General features: G+C 44.6%; 1 protein-coding gene across 2 annotated transcripts in view; it reads left to right on the top strand.

Moving 5' to 3' along the window:
- The window catches only part of rps6ka1 (ribosomal protein S6 kinase a, polypeptide 1), a 229,046-nt gene that overhangs the window by 3,765 nt on the left and 209,021 nt on the right, over positions 1 to 16,260 (top strand). The gene's annotated exons all lie outside the window — the stretch shown is intronic.

The raw sequence follows: 16,260 nt of genomic DNA on the forward strand, positions 1-16,260 counted from the left end.
TCCTAATTCCTCCTGGTTTGCGTTAATAGAAGTTCTCTTTTGAATTACGTTTCCTTAGAAAATTGAACAGCTAGTTTACCAACTTTCCATCAGTACTATGATTTAGTTTCCTAATGAGCCTCTTGTACCAAACTAGAATAAATGTTTGGCTTTACTCAAACCAACCGGAAAAATCTCCCCAGGATGGTCAATTGTGCCACAGCATCACTCAACTGTATGAGCTAAAGTACTGTTGCGTATCTAGGTTGGAATCTAAATTGTTGAAGAGTGTGGAGACTGTTTGCTACTGCTACAATTATTGATTATTTCTACACTTGCAGCAATTGTGATTTGTGAAATCCAAAGAAAACTACATTGGCTTAAGGATGGGTGTTGCTGGGGCAAAATACTGTTCTTGAGACATTGCTCTGACTGATGTGAGATAAAGCAAGGCAGCAAGGTTATAAATTCTTAACCATGTGCACAAAGTGAATGGAACCTGAGACCATTAGGTACAATTGTATTATTTAGTATCATGTTTCGTGGTACTTCAAGAATATTGATGCTGGTGTTGACCATGGATGGATCTTCTCTGGCATCCTTTGAAATGTGAACAAATTACTTGATCATTCACATCTGGTTGCAACACATCTGTGCTCAATGCTTACACGTCATATTCTTGAGTTGTACAATCACTCATTAACCGGCAAGCAGTATTCAATGATCTTGATAATTAATGTTGCATTAAATAAAAATGTTAGTAATGAAGCAGTTGGTGGCTGCATGGCAGATCTTCTCTTATAGCTTCATTGTTAAATTAGATGTGGTTGCATATGGCTGATCTTTTAGCTGTTTCATTATAACTGAATTTGTGAAATTGCGTTGAGACATTACTGAAGATCAGTAAGCTGTTAGCAATTCTGATGCAAATTAGTGGAAGCTGAAGAGTCTTGGTAAACTGCAGTGCAACTGGCTCAGCTGTCCTAAACTATGTGATGTAGCAAAGTTGGATGTATTGACTGAAGCCATCGTTTTCTGTCTCCACTCCAAATTCCATTTCCTAGCTATCGACTCCATCCTTCTCCCTAGCAGCACTCTGAGGTTAAGCCAGTCTGTTCTCATCCTTGTTGTCACATTTGACCCCAAGATGAGTTTCCGACTTCATGTTCATGCGATCACTAAGACTGCCTAACCTCTGTAACTTGGCGTCTGTCTCAGTTCATCTGCTGAAACGCTCATTCATGGCTTTGTTACCTCTAGACTTGACTGTTCCAACGAACTCTTGGCTGGTCACCCATATTCTACCCTCTATAAACTTGAGGTCATCCAAAACTCTGCTGCCCATGTCTTAACTCACACTATTCCCATTCCCCTATCACTCCTGTGCTCACTGACCTACATTGGCAACGTCTTGATTTTAAAATTTATTTATTTCTATTTATTTATTTAGAGATACGGCACTGAAACAGTCCCTTCGGCCCACCGAGTCTGTGCCGACCAACAACCACCCTTTTATACTAACCCTACACTAACCCCATATTCTCTACCACATCCTCACCTGTCCCTATATTTTCCCTACCACCTACCTATACTAGGGGCAATTTACAACGGCCAATTTACCTATCAACCTGCAAGTCTTTTGGAGGTGGGAGGAAACCGGAGCACCCGGCGGAAACCCACGCAGACACAGGGAGAACTTGCAAACTCCGCACAGGCAGGACCCAGAATCGAACCCGGGTCTCTGGAGCTGTGAGGCTGTGGTGCTAACCACTGCGCCACTGTGCCCCCCCCAATTCTCACCCTTGTTTTCAAATCCCTTCATGCCTTGCCCCTCCCTGTCTCTGTAATCTCCCCCAGCCTCATAACCCTCAGATATCTGTGCTGCTCTAATTTTGGCCTCTTGAGCATCTCTCATTTTAATTGCTCCACCATTGGTGACCGTACCTTCAGTTGCTTAGGCCCTAAGTTCTGGAATACCCTCCCTACACCCCTCTGCCTCTCTGTTTGCTTTCCTCCTTTAAGAAATTCCCTAAAACATACCTCATTGACCAAGCTTTTGGTCATCTGATTCTAATATCTCCTGATATGGTTCAGTGTCAAATTCTGTTTTATAATGCTTCTGTGAAGTGCCTTGGGATGTTTTATTATGTTAAAGGCACGATATAAATAAGTTGTTTTCTGATGCTTACCTCTGGCTTCATGATGAACAGCAGAAGCTATCGTTCTGGGTCTGTAAGAGGAGCAGCTACCTGTGATTGGTTTTTATCAAAGGAATCCTAAGTCTACAGATGACTCATTATCAGATACTAGTCAAAAGATAGAATGTTATAGCAAATGAGTACAATGTCCCAGAGACACTTGCTGCATGTTACTTGATTCTTAAGGATAGTAATGTTTTCCAAACCCTACTACTGGACAACATTAAGAGAAGGTGTAAAAAGCCACAAGATAGGGCATTGAGAGCTTAAGGCAAATACCAGCATAATGTGACCCTGGTTTGTGGCCCTGCTGATGAGACGAGTGATTTATATTGGTGCTAATCAGAAATGAATATAAATCAAATTATTTCATAAAAACCCTGCATATGGAATAATGTCCATAGTTTAAATATTCAGTTTGTAACTTTGATAAATTACCATTACGAATGAGGGAGAGTTCTAGATTTTGTGAAGGACTGCATATAATACTGAATTTATAAACTGTGATTAGTGCCACATTTGCTGATTGTTTGCACTGAGCTACACTCCTGTACCTTTCTTGTTACCTTTGCCTTGAGCTGTGCCGTGGAGTCAGTATTGGATGTAGTGGGATTTAAATTTGCATTATGTGACTGTACAATTGAACTGATTTTAATCTTCCACCCAGTGATAGTTGGTTTCCTTTCACTAGTTGACATGGCTGTTCTGCACCACTTTAGTCACTTTCTCTCTGCCCTGAATCCCAATGGAAATTTCTTGCTTTTACTGAAGAATGTGCCTCATGGGCACACATCATTTATTGTCTCTCTCTCGTCTCATGTTGGGTGTATGAAGTGATTTTCATGATATGTGACTTTAAATTTTTTATGTTTGTTTATCTGACTGTATAAGATTTAAAAATTGCTTTGTGACGAGGATATGCTACCATTGCATTTTATCAGCACAGATTTTCATTTCAAAACAATCTGATTTTAATGTTGCAGTGTCACTGAGGTGTCTTGATACTTTAACATATACAGAGCCCAGCCTGCATATATTGTAGGGCGATGTGCCCATTTTCCATCTTATTGAGGAATTGATTTTGATCATGTCTTTCCTGGCCATATGCAAGGAAACCACATTTTACATTAGGCACAGTGCGTGGTTAAGGGCAGACTGAGGCGATCAAGAGTCTATGATGCATGGTGACTTCTGATGCAGCATGTAAAAGCTTTCTCTTTTTTCCAGTGAGTGTTCTCATGCACCTCACTATGTGAAGCTTGGTTTTCTTGACTGTAATCTGGACTGCTGTGAGAGTTTCTATTCTAGTTTTTAACTTGCACATTTGATGCAATTTGAATACAGATTTTAATGCACACACTTCGGATCTAGTGATGGTGGGGGTTACAGTTTTGAATGCCTTTTCATTGAGTGGGTTGGTGTGGGAGGATTACAGATTGACTAGAGACATTAAGACTTTAAATCTATGTACACACTGATCTAAAACTGCTATCTGTAGAGTTGATTGCAGCTTAGCAGTGCCTGTACCTGGTTTATACTGCCTGTCTTTAAATGAGACTCTGGGGATCAACAACAACAACCACCTGCATTTATGTGGCACTTTTAATGTAATAAAACATCCCAAGGCACTTTACAGGAGCGTTGGCAGACAAAATTTGACATTGTTCCACATAAGGAGCTGTCAGGGCAGATGTTCAAAATCTTGGTCAAAGGAATAGGCTTTAAGAAGCATCTTTAAGGAAGAGAGAGAGATGGAAAGGAAAGGCTTAGGGAGGGAATTCCTGAGCCTATAGCCTTGGAAGCCGGTTGTGGAGTGATTAAAATCAGGGATGTGCAAGAGGCCAGAATTTGAGGAACGTGGAAATCTTGGAGGCTTGTGGGGCTGGAGGAGATTACAGAGATAGGGAGGGGTGAGGCCCCAGAGCAGGGTTGTTCAACCTTTTTGGGCAGAGGGGTCGAGTTATGATTTTTGCTCGGTTGGGGGAGGGAGCGGCGATCAGCAAATTTCAAAAGAAAAAGGGCATTAAAAATGTATCTTTCTAATAAAAACAAGAACAAATGTGCATTTTTGTGAAGAAGCTTTGAATGAGAAGATTCATTTATTGTCTGTCTTACTCGTCACTATATTGAAAACATTGATTTAGTGACGTGCCTCGCATTATTTTAGCTTGCATAAGTATTCAATCTCTGCCCACGCAATTGATGTAGCGATGCAGAGTATTCTGGACAGATATCAATCTGTCTGGAGTGATCTTGATCTCTGTTTTCCCCTCTGTCTTGTGCCCCCCCCCCTCTGTCTTGTGCCCCCCCCCTCTGTCTTGTGCCCCCCCCCCTCTGTCTTGTGCCCCCCCCCTCTGTCTTGTGCCCCCCCCCCTCTGTCTTGTGCCCCCCCCCCTCTGTCTTGTGCCCCCCCCCCTCTGTCTTGTGCCCCCCCCTCTGTCTTGTGCCCCCCCCCTCTGTCTTGTGCCCCCCCCCCTCTGTCTTGTGCCCCCCCCCCTCTGTCTTGTGCCCCCCCCCTCTGTCTTGTGCCCCCCCCCCTCTGTCTTGTGCCCCCCCCCCTCTGTCTTGTGCCCCCCCCCCTCTGTCTTGTGCCCCCCCCTCTGTCTTGTGCCCCCCCCCTCTGTCTTGTGCCCCCCCCCTCTGTCTTGTGCCCCCCCCCTCTGTCTTGTGCCCCCCCCCTCTGTCTTGTGTCCCCCCCCTCTGTCTTGTGTCCCCCCCCTCTGTCTTGTGCCCCCCCCCTCTGTCTTGTGCCCCCCCCCTCTGTCTTGTGCCCCCCCCCTCCATCAGTCCTCATTCTCCCTCCCTTGGCGTCGGTCCTCCCCATTCCCCCCTCCCCCCTCTCTGCGTTGGTCCTCCACGCCCCCCCCCCCACCTCCTCCCTCTCCTCCCCTGTCTGTGTTGCCCCCCCCCCCCCCTTTCTGTCTCCTCCCTGCCTTCATGCTCTGACAGTTGCAGTGAGCTGGAGCGCACCTTTGAGCTCGGTTAGTTTGTTTAAGTACATTGCCCTGAGTTTCACAGCTGCGATGCTAAAGCAGGAATGCGCTTTCTACCGGCTTTTTTTTAAAACAAAAAAGGTCGGAAAACCCCCAAATCTGTCCAAATTGGGAAGCGCGTTCCTGCTTTAGTGATGTTTTTAAAAAGGCTGCTCTACACGAAGCTGACAATAGGAAATTTCCGTTCTCCAGTCACTGAGCCCTGGGAAGGATGAAGAATAGCCCCTGGTACATTTTGCATCCGCGGGCCGAATGCTGGCCTGTGGGCCATATGTTGGATAACCCTACGCTCAAGGGATTTGAAAACAAGGAGGAGAATTTTAAAATTGAGGCTTGGGTTAGCTGGGAGCCAGTGTAGACCAGAGACCACAAGGATGCTGGGTGAATGTGACTTGACGTAAGTCAGGATAGGGCCTGGAGAATTTTGGTTAAGTTTAAATTTACACAGGGAGGAAGATGGGAGGCTGGCCAGCAGTGCATTGGAATAGCCAAGTCTAGAGATTACAAAAGGAGGGATGAGGATTTCAGCAGCAGAGGAACTGAGGCAGGGATGGAGTCATGGAGGTGGAAATAGATGGTCTTAGTGATGGCACAAATATGTGGTTTTAAGCTATCTTGTGGCCAGATATGAGGTGAGGGCTGTGAACAGTCTGGTTCAGCCTCAGATAAACACACACGCAGATAGAGACAGAAAAAGTAGAAGGAATAAAGGGGAAAAGTTTGAGGCAATATCTGGTAGTTACAGCCCTTTAAATTCAATGTGGAGTCTTTGGTTGCCGGTAAAGTCTTGCAAATTGTTGGGGCCCAGTTCACGCTTCAACTTGTAGGAGTCTTTTCTCTCTTGAGGTTTACGTGTCTTCCGTGGGTCTGGTGGCTTGGGAGAAAGTTGCAGGGAGAGGGCTGGAGTCAGTGTCTAGGGAGTGGAGTTTGTGGTGAGGATTGAAGACAATAGCTTCATTTTTTGCAGTATTTGGTTGCAGGAAATTTCTGCTCATCCAGTATTGAATGTCGGATAGACAGTTCGACAATATAGACACAGTGGACAGTGTCATGCAGACCCCCCACCTGCCAAGAATGAGGCATATTAATTTTGTCATATGAACATTGATTTTAAACTGTTGCTGGAGTGAAGAAATTACTTCTTTAAAGATCATCGGAACTAGGCTGGAGGGATATTTGCATACTAAGAGACACTGCTTATGGAGACAAAGGGCTATTCCCTGCTCCAAATGGATTTTGATCAGCAGACACTGAAGGTGTAAGGAAGTACATTCTAGGCCCTGCTAAGATGATACAAACCACAGAGCCAGGACTGGTTAAACCAGCTGCTCACATGACTAACTGGCTGGTCCTGGTTTTTAGAACTAGCCACAGGGCAGTTTGAATTGAGAAGGCAGTGTGCAACCGAAGCTGAAACAAGCAAGTCTCTCACCTGGCTGTCTCGCTCTCTCTCTCTCTCTCTCTCTCTCTCTCTCTTTCTCTCTCTCTCTCTGTCGCTTTCTCCCAAGCTACCAGACCCACGGAAGACACGTAAACCTCGAGAGAGAGAGAAAGGACTGCTACATCGGAACAAGTTGAAGCGTGAACCGGGCCCCAACGAATTGCAGGACTTTACCGGCAACAACTTAAAGGACTGTAACTACCAGATATTGCCTCAAACTTTTTGCCTTTATTCCATCTACTTTTTCTGTCTCTATCTGCGTGTGTGTTTATCACGTATGCATGCTAGCGTGGGCACATTTCAAATTTGTAGTCATTAACCAGATTAGGGTTTAAGATTAATAAACTTCTTTTAAATCTAAGGAAACCTGTTTGATTTCTTTGCCTTACAATTGGAGCAGTGAATAAGGATTCACTAAAGGGGAGCTCAAAACACAGTGTTTTAAAATTAAACCCCGTTGTGGTTAAACCAGGCAAAGGCTGAGAGGGAACCCCTAGACCCTTTCTCACCTGGTCATAACAACAGGTAGAGAGAGGTGGTTGTAGTGGTGAAGGTAGAAATGGATATTGTCAGTGTACATCGCGAGCCTGACATTACCAAGGGGCCACATGTAGATGATATGTAGGCTGCCAAGGATAGACCCTTGGGAAACCCCAGAGTTAATTATGTGGGAGCGGGAAGAGATGCTATTGCAGGCAATTCCCTGGCTATGTTAAGTATGGAACAGTCCCACCCAGCTGGACAGGAGCAATCTGCTATGGTGCATGTATGCATGTGCAGAACAAAGCTTTGGGCTAGTAAATTTTTAATATTTTGATAACACACTCGGTAACCCTTGCTTTCTGAAAATGTTTCTTCAAAGCTATTTTAAGACCGGTTTGACACCACACTACAGTTATATGGTGTGAGTTGGATGATTTTCGTGCTGTATTGTTACTGAGCACTCAATTACAAACTCTACCAGAGTTATACTATTACTACTCAAATTTGCGGTGATGCAGAAATGCCACTATAACTGCTTCCTAAATAAAGCAAAGCTGGAATGTACATTGAGGCCTTCTGTTTCTTAGCTGTCCAATTAACACTTTAAATTTATAGCCTTACCTAGGCGAGCCATATTTGTGGAAACCCCAGTGAGCCATTTTCTTCTGAAACAGACTTGCAAGATACTTGCAAAAGTTTGTGAATAAATAAACAGTTCAGTAACTACCAAAAACCCAAGCCCTGTTGCATACTATTCCTTTGCACGCTCTCAGATTAGTAAAACTCAAATGTGAAGAATGTAATCTAAACTGAAGATGTGTGGAAAGAAATCTCATCTGAAAGAGGGGGATGATGGAAAATAATTACAGGGTTAACAATACAATGCTTCAGCTAGACATTTCTCATGGATTATTTTTTTAAATTGGGGATTATAAATAGCAAGAAAATTTCTTTTTCACTAAAAGCGGCTGTCATAATGAATATTTGAGTCATGAGAGACTGTGGTGTTGGATTTTGCCTGGATTGCATCTACGCTGCATGAGATGTGTGAAGAGGACTGAATTATGAGGGAAGACCAGAGGAACTTAAGCTTTTCAAACTTGGGAGAAGGCAATTAAGAGGTTACCTTTATAAACATTTTAGAGATGGTAAATCCCACGCACAACTTCAGATTAAATTATGACAACAAGATAAAGAAATACGTGTCCAAACAAATGTAGGAGTAAAGTCAGGAACTTACGAATTAGGAGCAGGAGTAGGCCATTCGGCCCCTTGAGCCTGCTCCACCATTCAACAAGATCATGGCTGATCTGATTGTAACTGGAAGTTGTTCACAATTATTAACATCTGGAAGGGTCTTTGGATGGAGCAGTGATGACAGACGCCCGAGAGTGCTCAAAAAGCTGTGAAGGGAAGACTGTACCTAAAAATGTTCCCCCACCCCCCGACGTGTTGTTTTCTCCCCCTCTCCCGTGTCGTTGTCGCTCCAGGGCTGTCTTCTCTCCCCTCCAGTGCCGTCCCCACTCACCACCCCACTTCTCCAACCCAGAGCTGTGGCTCCTGCCCCTTCGTCCCCAGAGCCATGACACCATCTGGTATTGTGCAATGAGAAAGGGCTAATTAATAATCTCATTGTTGAGGAGGCTTTAGAGAAGAGTGAGCATAATATGTTAGAATTTTACATTGAGTTTGAAAGTGATGTAGTTCAATCTGAAACTAGGGTCTTAAAATCTAAACAAAGGATACTACGAAGGTACGAGGGGCAAGTTAGCTGTGGTAGATGGGGAGACTAATTAAAAGGTATGATGGTAGACAGGCAATGGCTAGCATTTAAAAAAAAAAATAACATATGGTTTACAACAAATTTACATTCCTTTGAGGCACAAAAACCCAGCAGGAAAAGTGATCCAACTATGGCAAACAAGAGGAGTTAAAGATTGTATTAGATCAAAGGAAGAGACTTATAAAGTTGCCAAAAAAAAGTAGTAAGCCTGAGGATTGGGAGCATTTTAGAATTCAGCAAAGGAGGGCCAAGAAACTGATAAAAGGAAAATAGAATATGAAAGTAAACTAGCACGAAACATAAAAAGGGAATGTAAAAAAGATTAACAAAGACAAATGTGGGCCCAATGCAGGCAGAGACGGGGGAATTTATAATGGGGAATAAGGAAATGGCAGAGAAATTAAGCCAATAGGTTGCAACTGTCTTGACAGAGGAAGGTATGAAACACTTCCTAGAAATACTAAAGAACTGAAAGAAATTAGTATTAGTTAAAAAAAAAAGTACTGGAGAAATTAATGGGACTGAAAGTTGATAAGTCCGCTGGACCTGATGATCTACATCCCAGAGTGTTGAAAGAGGTTAATAAGTAAAATTAGAGCACATGGGATTGGGAGTATTATACTGGCATGGATTGAGAATTGGTTAGCATACAGAAAACAGAGTAGGAATAAACAGGTCATTCTCAGGTTGGCAGCCTGTGACTAGTGGGGTGCTGCAAGGATCAGTGCTTGGGTCCCAGCTATTCACAATCTATATGAATGATTTGGATGTGGGGACCAAATTTAATATTTCCAAGTTTGCTGGTGATGCAAAACCAGGTGGGAATGTGTGTTGAGGTTTAATAGTGAGAGATTGGGAAGTGTTGATGTCCGAAGGGACTTTGGTGTCCTTGTTCAAAAGTCACTGAAAGCTTAACATGCAGGTGCAGCAAGCAGTTAGGAAAGCAAGTGGTATGTTGGCCTTTATTGCAAGAGGATTTGAGTACAGGAGTAAAGAAGTGTTGCTGCAATTATGTAGAGCCCAGGTGAGACTGCACCTGGAGTATTGTGTATAGTTTTGGCCTCCTTACCTAAGGAAGTATATGCTTGCCATAGAGGGAGTGCAATGAAGGTTCAGCAGACTGATTTCTGGGATGGTGGGATTGTCCTATGAAGAGAGATTGAGGAGACTGGGCCTGTATTCTTTCGAGTTCAGAAGAATGAGAGGTGACCTCATCAATGCATACAAAATTCTTATAGGGCTCAACAAGGTTGCTGCAAGAAGGATGTTTTTCTCAGCCGGTGGGTGGGTGGGATGGTGGGGTGGGGTGGTGCTAGAACCAGGAACACAGTTTGAGAATAAGAGGAAGACCATTTAGGAATGAGATGAGGAAGAATTTGTTCACTCAGGGTGGTGAATCTTTGGAATTCTGTACCCCAAGAGGGTGGTGGAGGCTCAGTCATTGAGTATGTTCAAGACAGCAGGCTTGAGGGTCTGGATAGCTGACTAAAGGCCTGCTATCTGACCCGGACCCGACGACATGTGTCTGGTTCGGGTTGGGTTGGGTTGCACTTCCGGGTCCGGCATTTGGGCTGGGTCGGACACACTCTATCACAGGTAAGTGGCTGCACTGTTAATTTAATTTTTGGACTAGGAAGGTGGTTTTGTTACAATAATTTTAAGCTTGTGCAGATCAGCAACAAAGTGTAAACAGAAGGTACGTTAACTGATGGTCGGGGTTGGGCACGGAAAAAATGGAAGGACTCGGGCCGTGCCGGGCTCAGTTTTTTTTTTGCAGACCCGAGCAGGCCTTTGTAGCTGACCCCCTCCAGCGCCGCAGCTCCCAACCCCTTCCGGTGCCATACTTGTTGTGGTCAGTTGGGAGGTGAACAGTGGGGATCACCCACACCTGGCCGTAACACCATTTAAACCGTATATAATTTACCAGACCAATTGTCCTGGTTCCAGCCCTTTGGGTATGTTCCATCATACCTGTTGCATTCACGAACTGTTGTCAGGCTGAGATAACTGTCCTGGTCATCCACGGGAGGGCTGTTCTGCGGAGGTGACATCTGGGGTGGGGCGGGTGGGAGCAGGGAGGTTTGGGCTGTCCTCCGTTGATGCTGTCTTGTCTCAGGTTCTTTTTCTGGGATTTTGTTGCTCCAGGCTTGGGGATGCACTGGTCAGGTTGCTGCTTCCAGCCTTCCGAAGCTGGTGTGTGTTGGGAACTTCACTCTTGCCGGTTTCGTAGAGCTGGGGAGTAATGGGCAGGTTGCCACTCCTGATGTTCCAAAGCTGAGATGGCCTTTCTACTTACTCCCTGTCGTTCTTGGTGTTTTGCCATTTTCTTTTGATGATGGTACCAGCTTGTTCTGTCCCATTCTTCATCTGACGAGCAGCAGCCACTGCTGTCCATTTGGGACAGGAATGGTCTTTTGCTATTCATCTCTGCATTGACGGCTGCTTTTGCATGATTTTGCGTTTTTTTTTTCCCTTAGTTTTTCTCTTCATCACCTGGCAATCTCCCGGTTGTTCCTTCTTTCTGGCTTCTCTTCTTTCATTGATTCTCAGCTTGGGTAGAGGCTCAGGATTGAGTGTTGGGATTTGATCCTTTTCTTCCCCTCGTCCTCCTTCCCCGTGGCCTCTTCACTGGGGGTCTGGTTGGCAGGAGGGCTGTTGGTCTCTTTGTAGCAGTCATGTTTGCTGTTCCTTCCATGTGCCCCTCCTTGATTCTTGCTGCCTATCCGTAACTGAGGCTGCATTTTGGGCAGGCCTTGTAGAGGTGGCCTGCCTCACCACACAGGTTGCAGCACTTACTCTGTTTACAGTCCTTTTGTCTTGTGGCCTTCCTGCTTGCAGTTTCTGCAAAAGGCTTTTTTGTAGTCGGCCGCCACATGCCCAGTTTGCCGCAGATGTAACAGAATCTGGGCTGCCCCATGTAGGTCTCATGCCCGACTTCCCCCATTAGCAAAGCTGGAAGGAGGGTGGAGGATGCATCCTTTGGCATAAAGTCTGGCTCGGGTATAAAATTAAAACCCAATCTGGGCCCGACCCGACAACAGCCAACCCGGGCCTGAGTCCTTTAATTTTTTTAAATGCCCGACCTGACCCGAAAATAACAAACATATTTTTGAAACAGAAAAAGGTCATAGACTAAAACAAAAGCAATACGAAACAAAACAGTACAGTCCAGCCTGACCCGACCTGAGCCCGAATGCTGGACGACGAGTACAGACCCGACCTGAACCCGACGCATGTAGTCGGTTTTGGTTGGGTTCAGGTCGGGTAGCCAGGCTTTACCTTGGCATCCACTTTTAATGTCACCTTCACCTGCCGCTTGCTGGCCAAATCCCGAACAGGTCATTGACTTCGCAGCTGTTTCCAGCCACCTCAACATGCCTGGTCAAGAACATGAGCACATCCACAATAGGGACATGGGGGTTTTATATATATGGATGGTCACAGTGTGTTTGTGTTGTGTTGGTAGAGCAAAGAGTGGCTTCACAGTGAGGATCGACAGTGGCGCTTTATTTCCTTTCTCCTTGAATGCCTGCCGTCCCGTGATGTGTTTCAGTCTGACATTGAAATATCTGCTGATGGGGAAATCTTGCAGGCAGATGATGTCTAGGCTTGAAAACCACAGCGATCGATTAAGATTCTCTTCACAAAGAAGGTTCAGCCCACCAGTATGCATTCTTCTGTTGTCTTCACAGTTGCCCTGACAATGTTATGTGTCCCGTGGCTTGGAGCTTGGGTGTTGTTCTGGCCATAGCTGAATGTTGAATCTTCACTGTATTGGCGTTAGGCCTGAGCCAATTTGAAGATCCACCAATCACAGGAGAGTTCAGCCGAAGGCAGCATTGCAATCCACCCAAAAACAAATAAAACCTAAAGACTCGGACCAAACAGGTGCCACACTTGATTTTAGCCCAAAGGCTGAGAAGCGATTTAACTTCTGCCTTTTCTTTGTTCAGCCAATCATAAGCAGTCGGGATATGCCCCATACATTGATATAGTCACAAAACTTATAATTTTCGTGTCACAATGCTTTAGGTCAATGTTATTTGCTGAATGCATTTCAACTTACTAAAATCTGTGAGCCATGGCATCTTTAGGTTCTAGGGACCTCTAGTCATAAAGGTTGGATGTGGTTTGGACTCTTCAGGTTTTTTAAAATGCTATTCTTTGTTCTGGACCCTAGGTCTTGCACCCAGACCAAGAAAAAGTGTATATGATTTATCATCCATGCACCAATAGTACAGCTCTGAACTGATCACTGGGAGATGAGTGAGACCAGCAACAGACAATCTTCTCTCCCTTCCTCTTTTTGGTGAAAGTAGTCCACAGCCATGTGAGCCGCATGGAAGATGGCAGGATCCCCAAAGACACATTGTACAGTGAGCTCGCCACTGGTATCAGACCCACCGGCCATCCATGTCTCCGCTTTAAAGACGTCTGCAAACGCGACATGAAATCCTGTGACATTGATCACAAGTCATGGGAGTCAGTTGCCAGTGTTCGCCAGAGCTGGCGGGCAGCCATAAAGGCGGGGCTAAAGTGTGGCGAGTCGAAGAGACTTGGCAGTTGGCAGGAAAAAAGACAGAGGTGCAAGGGGAGAGCCAACTGTGTAACAGCCCCGACAAACAATTTTTTCTGCAGCACCTGTGGAAGAGCCTGTCACTCTAGAATTGGCCTTTATAGCCACTCCAGGCGCTGCTCCACACACCACTGACCACCTCCAGGCGCTTACCCATTGTCTCTCGAGATAAGGAGGCCAAAGAAGAAGAGTCCACAGCAACACAGATGAGATCAGAAACTCAGATGAAACTTGTGACTAAGTGCCACCTGCATTTTTTTTACGTTAACATTCATTTAGATTCTGAAAAAGTGTCTCTTGGATGTAGACTTGTAAGTTACAATAACTTGCCTTAAAATGAAAAGGATGTTTCTAGTTGGCTTTGAAATTAGGTATATACCCTACAATGGAAACCTCTTTAATCTGCCTTATATTATGATTTTTCTCTCATTCTCTAAATATTGGTTTTGCTTTCTCTTTTGAATGATGTCTTGCACTTCCCACACAGCTTAACCATCCAGCTGACGGGATATTGAACCTCCTGCTATTTTTTTAAAGCTGATGTCAGGAATGGGAATGGAACCCATGCCCCTAAAGAGGGACCAGAATTCATCAGCTTTCAGTGAGGCAAGGATCAGCGCTCCGAGTCTGGCGCCTTAGACCACTTGGTCAACCTAACAGTTGGCCTTGAACCTCCTGCTGCATGCAGTGTTAATTTGTTGTGATGAACCAGATTCTTTGTAATGAATTTTATTAATGCAGTAACAGTGCAATGTTTGCGTTCTTCAATAACTACTTAACGTAGTAATAGGCTTGAATATTACTGAGGGTCCTTGTAATATGATTTGATGTCAGTTAAGTGCATAAGAATGTTTGCCTTTGACTTTGATGGCAGCTGCAGGACCCACACACACACAGAATGAAGGGGAAGTTTCTCAACGTTGAATTTGTTTAGCTGCTACTGCCTGGCTGAAACAGCATTTTCAAAGATTTAAAATGAGGTTATTTGCATTTCTCCTTCTTCATTGCCCTGTGCAAAGGAAACAAAAATATGGGTGCAAAACTATAAATTGTGTAGTGTGTTCTGTGTCCTGGACTGGGGCCCATTGTCCATTAAAACCTGATCTATATTAAAACCAGTCTCCTGATGACTAAAACTGCAAGTTGCTTTGGGTCTTGATCATGATTGTTACTTCCCTCCTTTCAGGGTAGAGTAGTAGTAATGTTGCCACTAACCATACCTCTTTCCCCTCCCTGCAAAAAAGCCTCCTCTTTAGAGAAACTACATAAAATCACAATGGTGTTAACATTTTGGCTGTCGCTGGCAAGGTCAGCATTTATTGCCCGTGGTGCGTGACTTGGAAACGAACTTGCAGGTGATGTTTCCAAGCGTCTGCTGCCATAATTTCTCTAGGTGGGAGAGGTTGCAGGTTTGGAAGGTGCTATCGAAGAAGCCTTAGTGAGTTGCTGCAGTGCCAAGTCTCGCAGCATCCTGATTTGGAAGTATATTGCCATTGCTTGGTCAAAATCCTGAAACTCCCTCCCTAACAGCACTGTGGAGGCGGTGGCGTAGTGGTATTGTCATGGGGCTAGTAACCCAGAGACCCAGGGTATTGCTCTGGGGACATGTGTTCAAATCCCACCACAGCAGAAGGTGGAATTTGAATTCAATTAACAAATCTGGAATTAAAAAGCTAGTCTAATGATGGCCATGAAACCATTGTCGATTGTTGTAAAAATCCATCTGGTTCACTAATGTCCTTTAGGGAAGGAAATCTGCTGTCCTTACCTGGTCTGGCCTACATGTGACTCCAGACCCACAGCAATGTGGTTGACTCTTACATGCCCTCTGAAATGGCCTAGCAAGCTACTCAGTTGTATCTAACTGCTACGAAGTAAATAAAAACAGCACTGTGGGTGTACCTACCCCACATAGACTGCAGTAGTTCAAGAAGGCAGCTCACCACCACCTTCTCAAGGGCAATTAGGGATGGGCAATAAACGCTGACCTGGCCAGCGATGCTCACATGAATTTAAAAAAAACCTACACCACGTGGACTGCAGCAATTCAAGACAGCACACCACCACCTTTGAGGGCAATTAGGAATGGCCAATAAATGCTGGTCTTGCCAGCAACACCTACATCCCATGAATGAATAAATAAAAACCCTATGTTCAAAATGTTAACACCATTCTGCTTTACTGTAGTATCTCAAGAGGTTTTGAAAGGAGGGGAGAGAAGTAGCATCGAGGGATTTAGGGGAAGTATTCCAAAGTGTGGGGCCGAAACTATTGTAGACTTTGTTGCTGAAGGTGGCGTGGGAGAGGGAAGAATGCAAAGGAGGCGGCATCAGAAGAGAGGAGGGTGCATACAGGAACATGGGGCTGAATTTGGTTACAGAGGTTGGAAAAGACAAGGTGATTAAGGGATTTACAGATGAGGACATGAATTTTAAAATCGATGTTTAGGTATTTGGGAAATAATAAAGGTTGGCAAGAACAAGAATGATAAAGCAGGATAAAATGCATGTAGCAGAGTTTTGGTCGAATTGCAATTTATGCAGTGAAAGAACTTAGAGAGCACATGGAAAGAAATGGAGTTATCTGAATGTGGCAGAGGCGTGGATTAATATTTCAGCAGTGGTAGTGAGATGGGGGTCAGAAATGGGCAATATTGTAGATGTGAAAATTGATAGTTTTGGCTGAGATGTGTATTTTGAAACTCGTTTAACCAGGACATTGGGCTCACTCTGAGAAGGCCACAAGGGGAAGGGAGGAGATCCAGTGCGAAGATTGAGCTTTTGATTGCAATTGAGCAGGATAGTTTA

This window comes from Heterodontus francisci, chromosome 31, assembly GCF_036365525.1.
Source record: "Heterodontus francisci isolate sHetFra1 chromosome 31, sHetFra1.hap1, whole genome shotgun sequence".
In the NCBI taxonomy this organism is placed as follows: Eukaryota; Metazoa; Chordata; class Chondrichthyes; order Heterodontiformes; family Heterodontidae; genus Heterodontus; species Heterodontus francisci.